General features: G+C 37.7%; 1 long non-coding RNA gene across 1 annotated transcript in view; it reads right to left on the bottom strand.

Moving 5' to 3' along the window:
- The window catches only part of LOC131424053 (uncharacterized), a 108,532-nt gene that overhangs the window by 26,198 nt on the left and 61,723 nt on the right, over positions 1 to 20,611 (bottom strand). The gene's annotated exons all lie outside the window — the stretch shown is intronic.

A 20,611-nucleotide genomic window follows, 5' to 3' on the forward strand; every position in this document is an offset into this window, starting at 1 on the left:
AGAAAACCAGACATCACGGCACAATAATTTATCCAATTATTATAACAACTTCCATGTATTTAGCACCTATTCTATGCCAAGTATTTTATACAAACTGTTGTATTTAATTTTCAAAACAACTTTATAAGCTAAGTATTCTTTAGGTGTATGTGTATACACACACACACACACACATATATGTATATATACATATATATGTATATACATACATATATATATATATATATATATATATATATATATATATTAGTTATATATGGACATATACATTTTTATTTTATTTTTCTGTGGTGCTGAGGATTGAACCCAAAGCCTCACATGTGCCAGGTGAACGCTCTACCACTGAGCCCCAGCCCCACCCCTAAGCTAAGTATTCTTATTGTAATTTTCCAAAAAAGTAAACTGAACCCCAGAAATGTTAAATAACTTTAGCTATTAAGAGGACATTTCAAGATTTGAAACCAGATTTGTCTGATTCCAGTGCTTATTTTTTCTACTTCTCCATTATCATTTTTTTTTCTCTTTAAACATTTCTCCTTTTGGGAATGGCTTGATGATGAAAATGATTGGAACAACTCTCAACCTGAAATCAGGGATTAACTATCTAGTGTCTGATGCAGGGGTGTAAAGTCCGGATCCCCTATAGGGACACAATAAAGAATTAAGGGGCATCCAAGCTTTAGAGATCCTCAAAGGGGTTGCTGAGGGGTCCATTATGACTGCATCACAGTTTAGCATCTCCAATTTCATCCCCATGTCTTTTCTCTTATGTGAATATTGCTCCCAAGGGTTTCCTTTACTACCCTATTATTACACTGTCTCAGTGCTTCCCAGACAGCCTAAATACTGACAAAAACCACTCTGTATCTCATTGCCCTCATTTGGAAATAGGGAAAATGATAGCACCTACTTTAGAGGGCTGTTATGAGCTATGTCAGGTATATAATAAGTACTCAATAAATGTTAATTTCCTTTTATTCCCTGTGCTTCTGAGATCAGGTAGATCAGATGAGCAGTCAAAATAAATATTATTCATCTTTCTTGACATTACTCCATCACCTCAGGGTTTGTTCAGCCATATCCCTGTTTTCTAGACAGCCCAGGCTCACTGGGCAAAGGGAGGGTACTCATCTGTGTAAATGAGGATACATCTTACTCAGTATAGGCCTTGGTGAGCACCACTTGGACGGGCACTACTCTCTCATTTATTTTATATTTTGTGAAACAAAGTACCCCAAAATGTACTGGCTTAAAACAACCAACATTTATTTGCTTATGGCTCTATGTTTTGAGCAGGATTGGCTGAGAGTGATGAACTTCTATTCCATGCACTCTTCAGACAGCTTGGCTGGGGCCGGAGGATCCTAGATGACTATACTGTCATCTGGCCCCTCAGCTGGAATAGCTGTAGGCTGGAAGCCTATCCTCTTTTTCTTGTTTTTTATCCTTCAGGGTCTTTCTTTCTCCATATGGCTTCTCTATCCAGTAGAGTAATGACACATTTCACCAGGCAGCTGGCTTCTAAGAAGGTGAAACCCAAAGCTGCAAGGCAATTCTTTTGGCATAAAACCAGAAGTCATATAGCAACAGTACTGCAATAGTACCATATTGAACAAACTGTCACAGGGCCAGCTCAGATTTAAGAGGTGGGAAAAGTGGGGGGAAAAAGACTTCTCCTTTTAATGGAAGGAGCTGCATGCATGTTAAAGATGGGAAGAATTAGTTTTACATTTGAAGGCAATCTACCACATTTTCTGCCTACAACTTTGCAAGGATGGTAATGCAGTGTCCATATTATTCAGGGTTCTCTAGAGGAAAAGAACCAAAAGGTTCTGTTTATATATGATTATAAAAGGTGATTTACTAGATTGACTTAAAGTATCAGCAGCTGGATTGTCCCACAATGGCCTTCTGCAGACTGGAGAGCTGGAGGAAAAAGTAGCTGTTCAGTTCAAAAAGCTGGAGCCTCAGAAGAAAAGGGATCAATGATGCAGCCCAATTCTAGGACTGGAGGATGTCTGGGAAACTCCCTGGAGAGTCTTTCAGTGAGAGTCCATTTTGGAAGAATGAAGGAGCTGGTGTGTGATGTCCTCAGGTGTTTGAAGCAGCAAGCCAAGCACCCATCTGAGAGCAAAAACAGCATTTGCATGTGCTCTTGCTTCTCCTTCCTCTGCCCTCCTTATTACCATGCTCCCAGTTCATTGAGCTGCACTGCCCCACACTTAGGGTGGGGCTACCCCTCTCAGTTTACTGTTCCACATGTCAATAATATCTGAAAACATCCTATCAGCTCACCCCAAAGTCTCCTTAATCCAATCAATAAACAATCTATATTAATCATCACAATCTTCATTTTTTTACAGATGATAAAACAGATTCAAAAAGGGTCAAATAATTGCCCAGCAAAATACTTGGAAGGGGAAAGCCAGTTCAGACTCAAGTCTCTTTGCCCCTAAACTGGGTACCTTTTTGTCTACCTAGGTGCAATACTGCAGGTAAGCCCAAAACCTGATTATAGGAAAGTAAAGAAGGGAATTAAAGGAACAAAATAGAGTGAAATGAGATAAAGGGGATGGGGGCAAATAAAAGGAATAGGAGGGGAGCAGGACTAAGAAAAGTCATCATTTATATTGGTAATATACTTGACACTTAAAACACCTTCTTCAACATTCCCATTTACTCACATCGACAACACTGTACTGTTAGTAGAATATTTATTATTATCTACCTTTTAAAGATGAGGCCCAGAGAAGGGAAATTACTTGCATAAGGTCATATAGTAAGTTCAGAGTAAATCCACAACTACCATTTTTGCCTTCCAATCTGGGAATCATAATCTAGTCTGGAAACTTCTTTTCAGAAGCTTGACCCAGGAGCAATGAATTGTAAGAATGCTTTGTGGTGCCAGAGAGTTCTTACTATTATGTTGAATGTAAGAGCTCACTCCACAGGGAAAGTTATGTAATTTTAGCAGTTTGGCTCTTAAAATCCAGTTTCCTGTTCTGTTGTGCCTTTAGCTTTCCCATAATAATTAATAATATTTTATAATGATCAGCATATCCCAGGGTGAACTCCAGTAAGGCTATTAGTTCAGGGCCACATGCCTTTGGTTACTTATCCTTGTGGGCCTCCATTTCTTAACACATGAAGCAGGAATAGTAAGTCCTTTCTTGATAACATTGTTTTGAGGATGAAATGAGCTAATACATGGGAAGTTCCTAGAATAGCAGCTGAAAAGAATTGAATAAATGGTAGCTATGAAGAAGATGATTGGCTTTCTGAGAATCCAAAGATGATGATAATGATGATGGAGGTGGTGGTAAAGGTTTATTTAGAACTCCAAATGTTCAAAAAAGTTAGAAGGTACAATAGGTACTAGGCTGTTCCTGTGTAGGGCCTCCCATAGAGGGAAAGTTGATAGCTGGGATTCCTGAAGATTGTGGAAATTTTGAGACTGCTTCTTCTAGCCACCAAATCTGTTAAAAGGTTCACGGCCTTCTTGGTAACTAAGTGGAAGCCCCTCTGTCCAGTAAGCGGCTGGGAAGGGAAATCATTCTTTTTTAACAATTTTTTATTTGTTCTTTTTAGTTACACATGAGGGAAGATCATTCTTAATCAAGTGTCTCCTATCAGTGGTTTACACCCATGTGCACTTCAGTGGTCCCTATACTGCCTAGTGGAGGGAAATGATACACACAGAAGCCAATTATTCCTCGGTTCAAATTGTAGATCCCTTATTTACTAACAATGCATTCTTGAGTAGGTTATTAAACTTCTTTGAGCTCCAGTTTTCTTAATTATAAAAATGGAGACTGCAGTAGGAATTTCAGTGAAATTTTAAAAAATGAAGGAGAGTCACCATTCATTAGGTGCTCATAATGTAGCAATACTGCACTAGGTGTTTAATTATACTTCACAGCTTAGTTGCTAAGAACATGGATACTAAAGCAAGGTGGTCTGAATTCAAATCTTAGCAATGTGATTTGCTAACATAACCTTTAGTGAACTCACTTGACTTCCTGAAACCTCAGTGTTACTATCTATAAAATGGAGATAACAGAATTTATTTGGCTGGATTGTTATGGTGATTAAATGAATTGCCACTTGTAAAGTGAACATAGAAAGCATTATTGAGTGTTTGATTAAGAAACTAAATGAGTAAAATCTTCTGAGCAAAATTATGTGTTATCAACTTAGAGACAAGAAAATTGAGGTTGGGAGAAGTCAAATGTCTTGGTTCTGTGTGATTAATATGCTCCAAAAGTACCTAAAACAGAACCTGGTAACAAGTAGATCCTTGGTAACATCCCATTCCTTTCTTGTGAAGGCATGAGTGTGAATTTTGTTTTGCTCCGAGTCAATGAAGAGAGGAGGAAAATTGAGACAGAAGCAAAGTTACATTTCAATAAAAAGCCTCTGGAAGTGATTCCTTTCTACATAAAGTTCAGGCTAGCCTTTGCCATCTTGGCAGGCACAATTTTGGCAATTTCTCTGCTTGTCTGCCTTTATTCTGTACTAAGAGCTGAGTTCCCTGAGAACCCAGCTTATATCTCCAATTGCTTAGGCAGTCTCCATTGGGAGTTACTGAGTTGTTGAAACTGAAAACACAGCTTTCCAGAACACCCCAAACAGGCTCCCTCCCTCCTAATAAATAGTTTTTCATCTGGCTTGCAGCTGGGGTCTCTAATTGAAGCTGGAGATAGGAATGTGAGAACTGGCAAAGATCATTTACTAGGGAGATTTCACCTAAATTAGGCTGAAAGTGGGGAGGAGGATAGACAGGAGGAGGTAGGAGGGGGCACCATTAATCATTCAATCTCAGGCTTGCTTCTTTCCAGCTGTCCTGGTACTAACCAATTAAAAGGAAGCGACACCATTTCAGAAAGGGAACAACTAGAACTAATTCAACTTAATTAACGGTTGCCAGTTTGTAGTGCATGCCTTACCAATCCAGCCATATGTGCACACTTGTGCACATGCTCATGCACAGACACACAGGCGTGTGCGTGCGCACGCGTGCGCACACACACACACACACACACACCAACACCAACACACACATCTGTCTTCACACAGAATTGGCTTTTTATATCCTCACATCCCTCATTCCCCAGTTCCAATATCAGGCTTTATCTTTTTTTTTTTTATTTTAGAGAGAGAGAGAGAGAGAGAGAGAGAGAGAGAGAGAGAGAGAGAGAGAGAGAGAGAGATATTGAGATTTTTTAATATTTATTTTTTAGTTTTCGGTGGACACAACATCTTTATTTTATTTTTATGTGGTGCTGAGGATCGAACCCAGTGCCCGGCGCATGCCAGATGAGCACGTTACCACGTGAGCCACATCCCCAGCCCAGGCTTTATCATTTTTACATCAAGAAATTCATATGATACATAAAATATCCCTATTCCTGCAGCTTGTTTCTCCACAATTTTTCTGTCTTCTTTACTTTGTCACTTCCTGGAGACCTGCCAGATGTCATGTGCAATCCACCTCCTGCCCTGCTGAGCTCTGGAGGGTAAAAGATATGGGACAAACTTCCCTATATCCACACATACTCTTCTCTCTGGTATCTCGACCAGACAAGGCCAATCCCTCTACCTTGTTCTGGATCAACTTTCTCCTCCTCAGGCCCTACTCATTCCATCATCTATCCTTCTCTTCCCCAACACAAACCTGTGCCTTGGCTGCTTCTCTTCTTATTAACAAGCTCCATTAGTTCTTATCTTTTGGGAAAAAAATACAACTAAAAAGAAGGAGAAAGGGAAAGAGAATGGAAGGAATAATAATTAAAAAATCCCTCTTAATACTTTCTCTCATGTTCTACCCTTCTCCTCTTTCAGCCAAACTTACACATAGACATCTGGATAGTCTGAGCCCTCTGTCTTCCTCATTTCTTTTCTTACCACTTTAGTTTACTCTGCTTCCTGATCCATGGGGACTCTCTGAGAGACCTCAACTAATTTTCACCCTGTTAAAATTAGTGGACCTGAGTTGACCCTAATTGATCTTTCTTTGCCTCTTGTATCATTAACACTCTGTATTGTTGCATTTCCCTGGCTTCTCACAATGCTTCATATTGATTCCACATCCTGATGTACCTTCTGGAATACACACCCCACTCTCTTTTTTGTTACTGGAGATTGAACCCAGGGATGTTTTACCACTGACTAACACTCCCATCCCTTTTTATGTTTTATTTCAAGACAGGGTTTCACTAAATTGCTGAAGGTTTCTTTAAGTTGCTGCAGCTGGACTTGAACTTGTGATCCTTCTGCCTTAGCCTCCCAAGTCACTAGAATTACAGGTATATGCCACCATTTCTGGCTATAGCCATCTTTTGTATTCTCTTTTGTGAATTATTGTGTTTTTGCTTGCTACCTGAAGTTCCATGTGGTTCCTCAGCTCTTCTCTCTTTGAATTTTACAATAAAGTCTCTAAGAGATATTATCTACCACCCCATCCTCTGGTTTCAACAGCTTCTTGACAATAATCACTGCCATGTCTGATCTGTGTCCTCCTTGGGCTATAAACAAATAGGAGAATAACAACAGCTGGAATTTATTGAGCACTTGCAATGTGCCTAGTACTTTACATAAATTTCCTCATAGAATCTTCACAAGAGATTTATGGGAACAGAGATTACTCTTATTATCTCCCATCTTAATTATTTAGGAAATTAAAGCTCAAATAGCTTAAGTAGTTTCTTTGACCCTGCACCTTATGAATGTTGGGATTAGGATTTGAATTCAGGTCTGCCAAACTTCAGAATCTTTTTTCTGAACCATTTTGTTCTATCAGGTAGAGAATGATGTTTTCAGAGAATGATACAAAATTCTTCAAATGAAGGGTTTTTTCCCAATGTGGGCAGAAAGACTGGGAAATTAGAGATAAATTCAAGGAGGTAACAGCTTGAATACTGGGGGGAAAATTGGACACGTCGTACTAGAGAATAAATGACTTTCCAGGCTAAAGGAACAGTGAATATCAAAGGTCAAGGATCAGACAAAACACATAGTACTCATGTAAAATAAAAGAGTTTGGTTTATTTCAGAAGATTTTCTCATAACAATGTGGATAATTGACATGAGGGAGAGCCTGAGGAAGATTGATCCTCTGAGTGCCTACTGTAATAGACAAGGCAAAAGGCAAAAGTGTCTTGAACTAAGGCATTGCATTAGGGATGGTGTGAGAGGGACAGATTCAGTTAAAATTCAGGAGGGAGAAAAAAGGCTCCTGGGGAAAAGGAAAGAAGAAATACTATGCCTAGGATGACTGAGAAGGCTTATTCCAGACTGAGACCTAAAGTCTTCCTCTTTAAGTTCAACAAGGGACAGAGTTACAGTCATGGATTAGAGCATTTCTGGCCTGTAGCATTAAGGAGGAGGAATGCAGGCTTGCCAATTCTAGAATTCATTCCTAGTTCCTTAGTGATGTTATTGTTTTCTCTGAGGTTTAAATGAGATAGTTATGGCAGAAGTACTTTTGCTAATTGGGAACTGTGACTTCTACAATATAATCAATTGCTAGGAGCCAAAGTACTTCTCCCAAGGAGTCTCCCCATAAAGAAGTTTTCTGGATTAGCTATTGTAGGTAGGGAAGCTGAGGCCTAGCTGAGGCATGGAGAGAGACAGTTATTCCCCCACAGAACTCTGGGAGCCCCTTGATGCTGGGGCAGGAACTTCCCTTCAAAGAAAGGCCTGGAGGAATGAATGGCCAACTACTCCCAGAGGCCCCCTGTGGGCAGTGGGATTGGGGTTAGTGGTATGTGGGAGAAATTGGAGCTGAAAAAATGTTTACTATACTTTAAACTTATAAATTGTTTAGGTTTTATTAATTTGATTAATTTTTGTGGTATGGGGAATGGAAATGAGGGCCTTGTACATTCGAGGCAAGTGCTCTACCAATAAGCTAACACCCCCATCCCTGAATTGTTTTTATTTTTAATAAGTACATTTGACTTTTGTAAATAAAACTAGATTATGCAAGCCAATACACACCCACTAGAATGAATAATATTAACATAAATTATAAAAAGGTGGTGGCTTGAGATGTCATCATTACCCTAGGTACACGTATGATTGCACAAATGGTGTGACTCTACTTTGTGTACAACCAGAGAAGTGAGAAATTGTGCTCCATTTGTGTTCTATGAATTGAAGTGCATTTTGCTGTCATGTATAACTAATCAGAATAAATAAAATGAATTATGATGCCAAATATTGGTGGAAATGTGGAGCAACAAATATACACTGTAAAATCTTTAAATCTTTGTAAAAAGATATAATAGTTTCCTTTAAAATAAAATAGTCATCTACACTTTGATCCAGCACTACAGCCCAGTAGTATGACCCCGCTAGATATATATATGTATATATATATATATATATATATATATATATATATATATATATATATATATTTAAGTAAAGAAATATGTTTTTACACATTTCCATTAAAATATTTATATGTTCATAACAGTTTTATTCATAAAATTCTCAATCTGGAAACCGCTCAGGTGCTCATCAATAGAAGAATGGATAAAGAAAATATGGCTTATTTGTATCCTAGAACACTATTCATCAGTAAAGAGGAACAAACTATTGATGCTTGAGAGAACATGGATGAATCTCAGAAAACATGCTGACTGAAAGAAGTCAAGACACAAGAGTACATACTGTATGATTCTATTTATATGACATTATAGAAAGAGGCAAAAGTAATATATGGTGAATGAATTAGCACAATATTTGTTTCTGGAGGATGAGAAATGAGGATTAAAAGGCAAGTGCAATGGGAAAAAATTTGGCAAGGTGTTTGTGTTGGGAATTCTAATCTGTTAACATGGGAATTCACCCTACATTAGGTGATTTGTAGAAAGGCTCACAAAACTAGGAATGCAGTCATAATTGTGATTATGATTTGTTACAGTTAAAGGAAAAGGATAAAATCAGCAAATAGAAAGTAAATAAGGTGAAGTCTAGAGGAAACCAGGAGTAAGCTCCCAAGAATTCTCTCTCAGTAGAATCACAATTGGGACACAATTAATTCCCCAGCAATGATCTATGACAACACTGTAAAAATCTTGTTGACCAGAAGCTTATTAGAGACTCAGTATGAGGATTTTTTTTAAAATTGGGAACTTGTCATGTAGCCACCCTTTGCCTAGCATGTACCTAAATGTCATACTCCTCAGACAAAAGTAAGTATGAGCATAAACCATATTATTTGCACAAACAATCTAGGCAGAGTGATCCATTCTCACCACGGAATGATGGGAACCCTCCAAAAATTCAAATTCCTAGATGCCATTCAAGGCTCAATTTTTAAGCAGTCCTATCAAAGGAATGAAGTCAGACTGACCATGTTAACTCTTTTCTGTACAGTGCTGGTGCTCTATACCTTTCTTAAAATTCTCTTTTAAATATACCTTTATTTATTTATTTATTTTTATGTGGTGCTGAGGATCAAACCCAGTGCTTTACATGTGCTAGGCAAGCACTCTCCCACTGAGCTACAACCCTAGCCCTGTTCTATATCTTGATAGGATTTGGGTTAAATGAGTGTATTCCAATGCCAAAATTTAGAGGTTAATACCCTTAAGATTTATAAATTGAATTGTATGTAAATTTTTTCAAAAGAAAAACCTATAAACAATATTAATGCTTATGTTAATATACATATTGATATTAATGATATCTGTATTTAGGGATGGAATGTACGGTTGTGTGCAACTTATTTTGAAATGCATCAATTCTTAGGTGCATTTATGGATGGATAGAAGTAATAGTGAACAGACAAACACAAGCAGTGAGAACATGAGTTTAAATGAATAATTCTTTAAGCTGGGCCTCAGAAGACTTAGGCAGAGGATCAAAATTCAAAGCCAGTATCAGCAACTTATCAAAGTCCTAAGCAAATTAAGTGAGACCCTGTCTCAAAATAAAAGTTTAAAAAGGGGTGTGGATGTGACTCTGGTAAAGCACCCTTAGGTTAAATCCCCAGTACCCCCCCAAAAAAAATTCACATACAAAAAAGCAATTTACCTGCAGTCCTACCTGACTTAAATCAATAGGATATATTACAATCCTCAGCAAACTAACTTATCTGGAGAAGAAACACAAGCCTGAAATATTAATAAAAAGTACACAAGTTATCTTGAAAGCAAGGATGGGGTGGTGGAGGACTTTTGTGACCCTTTCACAGACCAAAGCCCAGAACTCAGGAATATAAGGATAGCTTCCCCTAACCATAAAATATGTAATAACATGTTCCAATTAGAACTGGACACATGGGCCAAAGTGACCTAGAGTTGTCATGCTCAGTGGGGCCTTGAAAGTCTGATGTCTTTCTTGACTGCTAAACAGTGTGTGATGTGTGAAAACTTTCTGGAATGATCACAAGAATCAGTGTGAAGAGGTAGGCCTCTGTGGCAGCCTCAGTTTTGCAGCAGACTGATGCCCTGTAACAGGACAGATATGTGATAAAAAAAAAATCCTGCAAAATGCTAATTGCAGCATCTAGGTGGGGACATATGGGTGTTACCTATATAATTTGCTAGATTTTATTGTAATTTCATAATAGTTCATAACAAAATATTGAGGAATGAAATATATGTATGGTAATATTGTTCTGCTGCCTAACATCATTGGTTTGCTCTGTAGCATGTAAGACACTTTATAATCTGACTTCTTAAATAATCAGCATAATTTTCACTGACCCCAGTGGAATTGACAGAGCACCAGGTAGTAAATAATGAAGAGAGGGTGATAAATCTGCACTCCCACTTAGGGTGACCAACTTGCCCCAGTTTTCCTAGGACTGCCCTGGTTTTAAAGTGGAAATTCCTCCATATTGGGAAACACTTTAATTTTAGGCAAACTGGAATGGTGGATAATCTTACTATACTTTCGGACCCAGCTGTGCTGTGAACTTTCTTATTTTTTCTGGTAGTGTTAAGAGTAGCTGCCACCTATTGTTTCTAACTCATGTCATAGCATGCTGGGGGCTCCAGACAGGCAGTTTGAGGTCTGGCCCTGACTCACTCATTCTGCCATCTGGGCGGATGCTTCCCCCGTTGATGAAGAAGAGCACTTGTTGCAGACCTCTTCCCACAGAACTCTCCACATCCAGTGCAGTGGCAGTTATAACTTCTCCTTTTTCTTCCACACTTCACTACAGTCCTGGCTCTTTATGCCTGAAATCCTAAATAGCTCCACCATCACCAAAGGCACTGAAACATTGCTTCTGGTCTCCAGGTCCCATTGGTAACTCTGACTCAAGACATTGATCACTTAACCACACTGCCCACCAGGAGGCGTCTAGGTTCCATTCAGAAAGAAGAAGAACTAACTTCACAGCAGGCAGGTACTTATGTTTATTAAAAAAAAAAAAAAAAAGGCAAGGTATAAATTGTCATAGTTGGAAACACCTAAGCGAAATGAAGAGCAAACTCAGGGGGTCCCCAAATGGCTGCTTACGTATTTCCAAGAGAGAAGTGCACAGAGAGGTACACTCCTTCTGCCTAATGTTACTTTGTTAGTTAAAAAAAGTTACATCTACTTAAAAATAGGAGTTGCTAGGAATTTTGATATCCCTGCATTTGGTCTGATGCTTTCCAGTATGTTTCCCTCTGTTACACCTATTGGGGGTAAACACAGATCTGCATGAGATAAAATATCACAGCTTTTCTTATTGAGTGAGCAGTTAAAGCACTGAACTATGTGCTTCACATAATATTCATTTTAACCCTCATAGCATTCCAAAAATGTAGTGCTATTATTCCCATTTTACAGAAAATGGAATCACCAAGTGATTGAGTTTCTTGTCCAAGGTCATGCAGTAAGTTGCACAGTTGAGACTCAAATCTAAGAAATCAGACAGCAAAACTTGATTGCAAAACCAGCTTCCCACAAAAAGCTATCATCTGATTTTCAATGTGGAAGTGCTTCTGGACAGAATTATCATAAACTTCACAACAGAGCTTAAGTTCTTCTGAAGTTCAAAATAGGATTTAGCAATGATGTTATAATACAAATTACTGCTCATTTCCTTCTGCCTCTATATGTTTCTAATCTATCAACCACAACCCAGGAATAGTCAGGGCCTAGAAAGAGAGAACTTCAGCTGCTAAACGTGTTACTGACAATAAGCTTGGTCTATCTACCTTACTAATGCTGGACCCATGCACATAATTGGCCACTGTTCTTCATTCTACCCTGATAACATTTACCTCTGCTGCTACCCTACCCCATAGCATACTACTATCAGCCTGATAGAAGTTGTTTGAGCCGAAAACCTTTAAAAATTCATATAAAACTCATTGGAGTGGGGGTGGGGTTGTGGCTCAGTGGTAGAGTGCTCCCCTAGCATGCATGAGGCACTGGGTTTGATCCTCAGCACCACATAAATGTCAAATAAAGATATTGTGTCCACCTAAAACTTAAGAATACATATTTTTTTTTTTAAAAAAAGACTCATTGGAGTTTACAGAGGAATAGTGCAAAACTCAGTACACAGGCATTGGGGAAGATAGTCTCCCTATAGAGCCCATTTTTATGAGCCATGCAAAACACTGGAAAACAATTACGAAAGAAACAAAGTGTTTCCAGCTGCCACTGTCTAGGAAGATTCATTTATCTGCCATTTATAGCTAGCTGCTCTATCTGGCCTGCCTAGAGCCCATCCTCAACTTTTAGCCCTGTGTTCACCCAAATCAAACAGAAATGGAGAACTGGAAAGCAGAATGGAAGTGGTCTGGACTTTCACCAGCACCACAGACAGATCCAATGTCTGGTGCAGTAAAGGATTATGAGCCAAATGAAAGCCTGTGAAAAGCCACTTGTCATCTCTACAACACTTAAGAATATATTACATTCCTTCACCAACAAATTCAAGAAGGCCATGGGCTAGACCTTATCAGAGAAGGGCATGTTTAGGTTGGAGATAGGAGTACTCCATTTTGAAAGGTGGACACATTCATCAAGGCTATTTATTACAAGCCCCTAGGCCATCCTAACACTTATTTCTTTAAAAAAATCATTTTCAGGGCTGGGGTTGTGGCTCAGTGGTGGAGTGCTGGCCTGGCATGTGTGAGGCACTGGGCTCGATCCTCAGAACCACATAAATGTAAAATAAAGATATTGTGTCCACTACACCCATTACATGTGCCACTACACCCAGGTTGATCCTACCTCTTATTCTTTCTGTGCCTTAGGGTTGGGGATAATTGAGTCAGTGATGGGAACCCAGTTCTCATCCTGATCTGATGCTTCAGTTCTCTATGTTCTAGAGGTTGCAGCATCTTTGAATGCAATTTTGGCCATAGTCACCAGGTTTCTAGACTGGGGGAGCCAGCCTTGACCCTACATTTTGAGGAAGGGCAATCAAACACCTGTTCCTTTCACCTTTCCTTGCCCTGCCTCCCAATCACATCATGCCAAGCACTGCAACAGCCAAACAGTGGTACAGCTTTGGATGGAAATGACCTATGGCTCTCAATCCTTCCCCTCTCTGACTCTATGTTTTGGCAATTATTGGCAGGAGTATAGAAGCTGGTATACATCAAGGTTAATTCTGAGTCATGCCTTAAAACATCTCCCCATGTACACCAGCACTTAGCTCTGGAAACTATCTAAATTCCTATTTGAAAAGCATTCTGAAGATGAATCATGATCAGCATCAGCATGGGGGAGGTGATGAGTGGGGTTGGGGATCTAAGGCTATGCTAGAATGCCATATGAAGGGTAATTACTTGAAGATTGATGAGGATTCATGATGCATTTATTTAATCCATCTTATAAATGCCAGTTTAGACACATTCATCATTCTTTTGCTGAAGTTCAGGGTTGGAGGAGAATGAGAAGTAGGAAAAACAAATTTGGTTTTGTCTGGGAATCAGAATATTATGATGCTCAACCAGCATGGGGATCTTGGAAGCCTGTATTATGTTAGCCAACAATTTGACCATCTTTAATATGAAGAAATTCAGCTGTTGTTTTTTGTAAGCTTAAAGCTTCAAAAGTAATTCAGGAATTCTTGCATGATCTCATCAAGTCTCTTTAATAACTTATCAGACATTAGAACAGGTTTATTACAAAACTGACTCTGTTATATTTGAGCCTAAGAATTTAGAGATAGAAAGATACTTAGAGGCATTTCCTCCTACTTGTCCTTCTTTTAATGGGAATATTGAACCCCGAAGGAAAAGGGACTTGTATGAGGTAACAGAGGAAGGGGTGGAATCAAGGTCTCTTCTTGAGTTCCAACTTATATCAGGTTCCTAATGTCCTATGTCTTCTGATTCTTCTAAACAGCCAGATGTTTTCTTATTGAGTCCCTCATCTCTGAAGCATCCCCAAGTGGCCCTGTCCCCAACATATCAACATGAGCAATGGAAGCCTCTGGCAATTGTTGCTATATGCCATGGTATGTAAGGGATCCACACACCAGTCAATTATTTTTTTTGAAATATCCAACCCAACCAAGGAAGTTCGAGAATTAACAACTCCCAGGAATAGGATAGTCATCACTGCTAAGGCCTAATCGTTCCCTCCATTTTCAAATCAAAGCCTGTTCAACTTTCATTTCTGCTCCATCTCAGCCCACAATACCTGTATCTGTCCAAAGCCCAAAGGGCTCTACCTCTGAAATCTTATTCAAACTCAGATCAATCTAACTGCAGATTGCTCTTCTCCCCATATTTATGCTACCTTAACACATGCAACTCAAAGCACCTACATGGCCTCTAGGTGGCACCACTCCTCTTCACTGAGGTAACAGGAAAGTAAGGTGACTAGAGACTAACTGGGCAAAGCTAAAAACCTAGATGATGTTGGTGGACTATGAATTTTAGTCATAGTCCATATTCCAGCTTTGTCTTTCTGCAATACTTCTACCATGTTTCCTAGTTTTCCTCTTTTCTTTCTCAGTCTCTTCTGCCAACCTACCCCTAGATCTCACAGAAGTCTCAGCCTGGGACACTCTCCTAGTCCATTCACCTTGTCCTGCCTTCTTTCCAAAGCGTGAACCTCTTATTCTATTGTTTCAACATTTAGATTATCAATACCATTGGCTTTCCTTGTGTCTTGCCCTTCCTTAATACTGCCCGAAGAAACTCAAATCAAGGACAACTGCTGTTGCTCTTCTGGGCAGCAAAGTGTTGTTGAAAAATCTCTCAGCTTTGTGTTGCCTGAAAAAGCTTAAAATACATAGTTCCCCAACATCATCTAGATTTTAGCATTGCCCAGACTAGAGACCAGTCACCAAGCTTTGCTGTTACCTCAGTGAAGAGGAGTGGTGCCACCTAGAGGCCATGTAGGTGTTTTGAGTTGCATGTGTTAAGGTAGCATAAATATGGGGATAAGGGCAATTTGTAGTTAGGTTGATCTGAGTTTGAATCTTGGATCTTCTACTTATTGGTTGCGTGACCTTGAGTAAGCCAATAATTTCTCTTAAGCATAATTTTCTTCTTTTGTAAAATGTGAAAATAGTGTTTTGAGGAATCCATTTAAGATTCTTAGAAAAAAATGTGTGGCCTGAGGTAGGTGCTTAATTAATGTTGGCTATTATTCACTACTGCCCTTGGCAGCACTCTGCTTGGCAATACATCTTAATTACAAGTTTTATTCCTTAATATGTAGAAACTTTTGATTGAGTTACTACCCTGGTGAAGACTGGCTCAGACCTGAGAATGGGCTTGGGCCTGCAGGTGGGCACGTGAGGCTTCAACTAGACTGGGTGCCCAAGTCAAAAGAATCTCAATGAAATAATGCTAGAAATAGAAAATGGTCTCTGAGAAATGATCAAGGTTTATTTATGTCTCTATTTCACATTTATCCCAAAATAATCTCCTGGAAGCAAATTTAAAACTTTAATGGAAAAGGAAAATATACCTGTAGATGTTGTTAGGTGCTCAATGAACATAGTAGCACAGAATCTTGAATTCAGAACAATTGTCTTATCTTTCTCTGAAAACCTACACACAACCCTTATGCAGCAGCCAAGGAGGTCTCATTCCTTGCTACACCACATTGCAATGTGGGTACATCAGTGTGGGAGAAAACTATATTCTTAATCTAAAGTGAAATTTTTTGGTATCTTGTTCTGAGTCCTATTTATTCTACCACCTTAATCTATATATAAACCATGAACACACTCTTCTATGTGGCAGTCTTCCATATTTGAAGACCGATACTTCTGCCCTTGGCTTCTACCACCTTCATCATCCAGTTTACCAAATAAAAATTAAATTTTATATTTCATTTTGCCAAATGGCAACAAAGAAAGTATATGTTGAATTTCTCATGGAAACAATATTTCATATTTACCAAAAGAACATTTCATCCCCCAATTTCACTCACATAGCACATATAGTTCAAAGGTTTTTTATATTTTTTTACTAATATATTTTATTTATTTATTTATTTATTTATTTATTTTTATGTGGTGTTGAGGACCGAATCCAGAGCCTTGCACATGCTAAGCGAGTGCTCTACCGCTGAGCCACAACCCCAGCCCTAGATCAAAGTTCTTATGGACTGGTCAGTGGACTTGGTGGAGGAGAGAAGGATTAGTTTGCATATTCAATGAGATGTTACATTTCTGTGAACACATCAGAATTGTTGGGTGAATGCTCTTGTTCATATAATTATCATGTGTAACTCTGGCCCTTTCTTTGTTGCAGTTGGTCTTAATTGAATAGTCCAGGTAGTTGATCGTATTTTAGAGTAAATAAAAATCAGTTCTTGGCAATGTTCTACACACTCTTCTGTGGATTAAGGTACTATAAGCAAAAAGGATTTTAACATTCTTATTTGATCAGACCTCTCCATTTGCCAGAGCATGTAAGTCACATCATGGTCTCCATGCAGTCTTGAAAGCAAATAGTTTTTCATCCATGGATGCTATGAAAGTAAGCAATATAAAGACTGGGTTTGGAGTGCCCAGTCTTAGAAAATTGATCTGTCAGAAAGTTTCCAAGAAAAGCTCTATCCATAGGGCTTGTGATTATTGGCCCTGATTTAGAGTTTTGGCTCAGTAGTCAAAATTATCCCCAAAGCATTCATTAAAGTCTTTTAGTGACAATTGTTTTAATGTTGCAGCTACCCAAGGCAGTGATACAAGTTGGGTCAAAGGATTTTTGCTTTTTGGTACTGTAGATTAAAACCAGGGTTTATCACTGAGCCACATCCCAAGAAATTTTTATTTCATTGAGAGACAAGGTCTACCTAAATTTTCCAGGCAGGCCTCAAACTTTTGATTCTTCCGCCTCAACCTTCTGAAGCACTAGGATTATAGGTAGGGACCACTGTGCATGGCTAGCTGGGTCAAATAAAAGGTTAGTCTAAGTAGTCCAGAAAATATGTGTAATGAGATACTCATAGTGAGTTTTGAAATACTCCAACATATTACTGGGAATCTAGAAAACTATGCATATGTTCAGGTATTTGTGTATACTTAATGAACACTAAGAAACTCCTAATATAAAACTTATGGCTGATCATGAGTCTCTGCATAAGCAGGGAGCGAAAGGTAACACTGAATCGTCAACTTTCTTCCAGAATGGTGAAGGTGTGCCCAAATCCACCCTCAATTCATTCAGCAAGAGCTGACAGGTTAATTTGTTCAAGTAATTAAAGACAATCTACATACTATCATTAGCTGAGTATTAAGTTAACTGAGAATACACTGCACTGGCTTCTCTTGACTTGAATGCAGATTTTACATAATTAGTCAAGGAAACTTGATAAAGAACAATATCAACAATTTTGTCATCATCATCATCATCATCATCATCAAGAGCAAAAACCAAGAAATGCTGAGGGATATAGGAAGTCAAATTTCCATAGTTGCCACATTATATTTTGGTAAATATCCTGTTTTCACGTAAAATTATGAGAGGCAAAGAAACACAAAATGTACAGCCCATGCACAAGGAAACAAAATCAATATAAATTACCCTATGGAAGCCCAGGTATTGGACACAAAAAATAAAAACTATAAATCAGCTGTTATAAATATGTTTAAAGTATTTTAGGATCTAAAGAATTAAAGGAAATTCTGAGAATAGTGTCTCAACAAATACGAATTTCAATAAAAAGAATAATTAAAAAGCATCAAGTAGATATTCTGAAATTGAAAAGCATAATAACTGAAAAAATTCAATAAAGATGTTCAATATCAGGTTTTAGTTGGGAGAAGAAGAATCACTGAACTTGAAGATAGGCATATAAGGGTGTTAATGTCTCCCAAATATGTGTCTATGTACTAATCTCTGTTTCTTTCTCTTTCTTCATTCCTTCCTTCTTTCCTTTCATTTTTTGATAATGGGTCTTTAATTAATTTAAGAGTCTCAATCTAAAGAGATTATCCTGCTGGGCACTAAATGCCATCACAATAGTCTTTGTAAGAAGGAGATAGAAGGAGATTCATCACATTCATCTCTCTCTCTCTCTCTCTCTCTCTCTCTCTCTCTCTCCTGTGTGTGTGTGTGTGTGTGTGTGTGTGTGAGAGAGAGAGAGAGAGAGAGAGAGAGAGAGAGAGAGAGAGAAGGTAATGTGAAGATGGAGGCAGAGATGGAAATACTGCAGCATCAAGCCAAGAAATATCAGCAACCATTACATGCTAGCAGAGACAAGAAATGGATTCTCCCATAGACCAGCTCTGTGACCATCATGATTTCAGACTTCTGGCCTTCAGACTGTGAGAATATAAATGAAATATAAATATAAATTCTGTTGTTAAGCCATCAAATTTGTGGTAAATTTTTACAACATCCATAGGAAACCCTTACTCCAGATCAACTGAAATCACACAGTTACACAGTCTGAGAAACAGAAAGAAAAATGAATGAAGAAAAATAAACAGGAGCTGGGGCTGGGGCTGGGGTTTTAGATCACTGGCAAAATGCTTGCCTAGCATGGGTTAGACACTGGGTTCAATCCTTAGCACCACATAAAAATAAACTAATAAAATAAAGGCATGCAGCCCATCTACTACTAAAAAATTTAAAAAAGAAAAATAAACAAAACATGATAGAACTGTGGGACATCCTCAAACATACACATATATTTATAAGAAATGATCCAGAAATAGAGAAAGAAGAAAAGTACAGAAATCACATGTGAAGAAATAATGGCTTTTTTCAGTATTTTATTGCAAATTTGATGAAAAAAATGTATAAATCTTAGAAGGGGTCAAGAAGAATGAACACCAAGAATCAGAGGTAGACAAATCATATTAAAGCTACCAAAAGATGAAGACAGAAAAAGTATACTGAAAGCAAGAGTGAAACAGTTCATCATATAAAAGTGATCCTCAATAAAATTAGAAGTTGATTTTTTTCATCGGAAACCATTCAGAAAAGAAGACTATGGAATAACTTATTCAAAAGTCTGGAAGAAACTGTATGCCAGCCATGAATTCTATATACAGAAAAACATTATTTAAAGCAAAAGAGAAATTACTAAAATTTCCATATTTTAAAAAATCCAAGACAATTTGCCATAAGCAGACTTGTCATACAAGAATAGTAAATGGAATTCTTTAGGCTGAAATAAAAGGACACTGAAAATTCTAATACACATGAAGGAAAAAGGAACTCCAATAAATGTAACTATATGAGTACATAGAGCACCAGACATGGTGGTGCACATCTGTAATCTCTCAAGGTCAGCCTCAGCAACTAAGTGAGAACTAGCCTCAAAATAAAAAATAATAATAATTTTAAAAAGTCTGGGGATGTAGCTCAGCTGGGTAAAGCACACCCAGGTTCAATTCCCAGTACCAAAAATAAGTACATATAAAGGCAATTGAAATGGCCTTTTTCTTTGTAATATTTTTCTTCAATATAATATAAAAGACAACTATATAAAGCAATAATTGCAAAATTTTTGATAGGCATATAATTTATAAGATGTATATGAAAATAACAGCACAAACAAGTGAGAAAATAGTGAGATATTGAAGCTAAGTATTTGTGGACTATTGAAATGAATTGCCATTAATCTGTTTTGGATTGTTGTAAATTAAAATATTAATTCAGTCTTCACAGGAAACGCTAATAAATGACTCTAAATAAAGTAAGAGAAACAAAAAGTGATTAAAATAATACACTTGAAAATATCTATTTAACATAAAAAGGCAGGAAAAGAGACACAGAATAATAACAAATGGCAGAAGACATAAAGAAACCAAACAGAAAAATGGCAGACATAAATCTTGAGTACTTTTAGTAAATGTAAATATATTAAAACCTCTAACCAAAATGTATGGATACAAACATAATTCAATAATATTCTGTCTTTGAGAAACACATTTTAATTTCAAAAACACAATCAAAGTATAAGCAAGAGTATGAAAAATATATACAATGCAAAAAGTGACCAGAAAGGAGCTTAAGTGCCTGTAATAATGTGAAACAAATAGGCATTGTGGCAAAAAGTATTATTAGAGATAAAAATATATTTTATAATGATAAAATGGTAAATCCATCAAGAACATGTTATCATTATAAAATATGTATACATCATGAAATTAGCCTCAAAATACATGAGACAAAATCTAACAGAATTGAGAGGAGAAATAGACAATTCAATAGCTAGAGATTTCAAT

The sequence above is a fragment of the Marmota monax genome, unplaced genomic scaffold (genome assembly GCF_021218885.2).
Source record: "Marmota monax isolate L192 unplaced genomic scaffold, Marmota_monax_Labrador192_F-V1.1 WCK01_AAM20220418_F8-fsc00134, whole genome shotgun sequence".
NCBI classification, from domain to species: Eukaryota; Metazoa; Chordata; class Mammalia; order Rodentia; family Sciuridae; genus Marmota; species Marmota monax.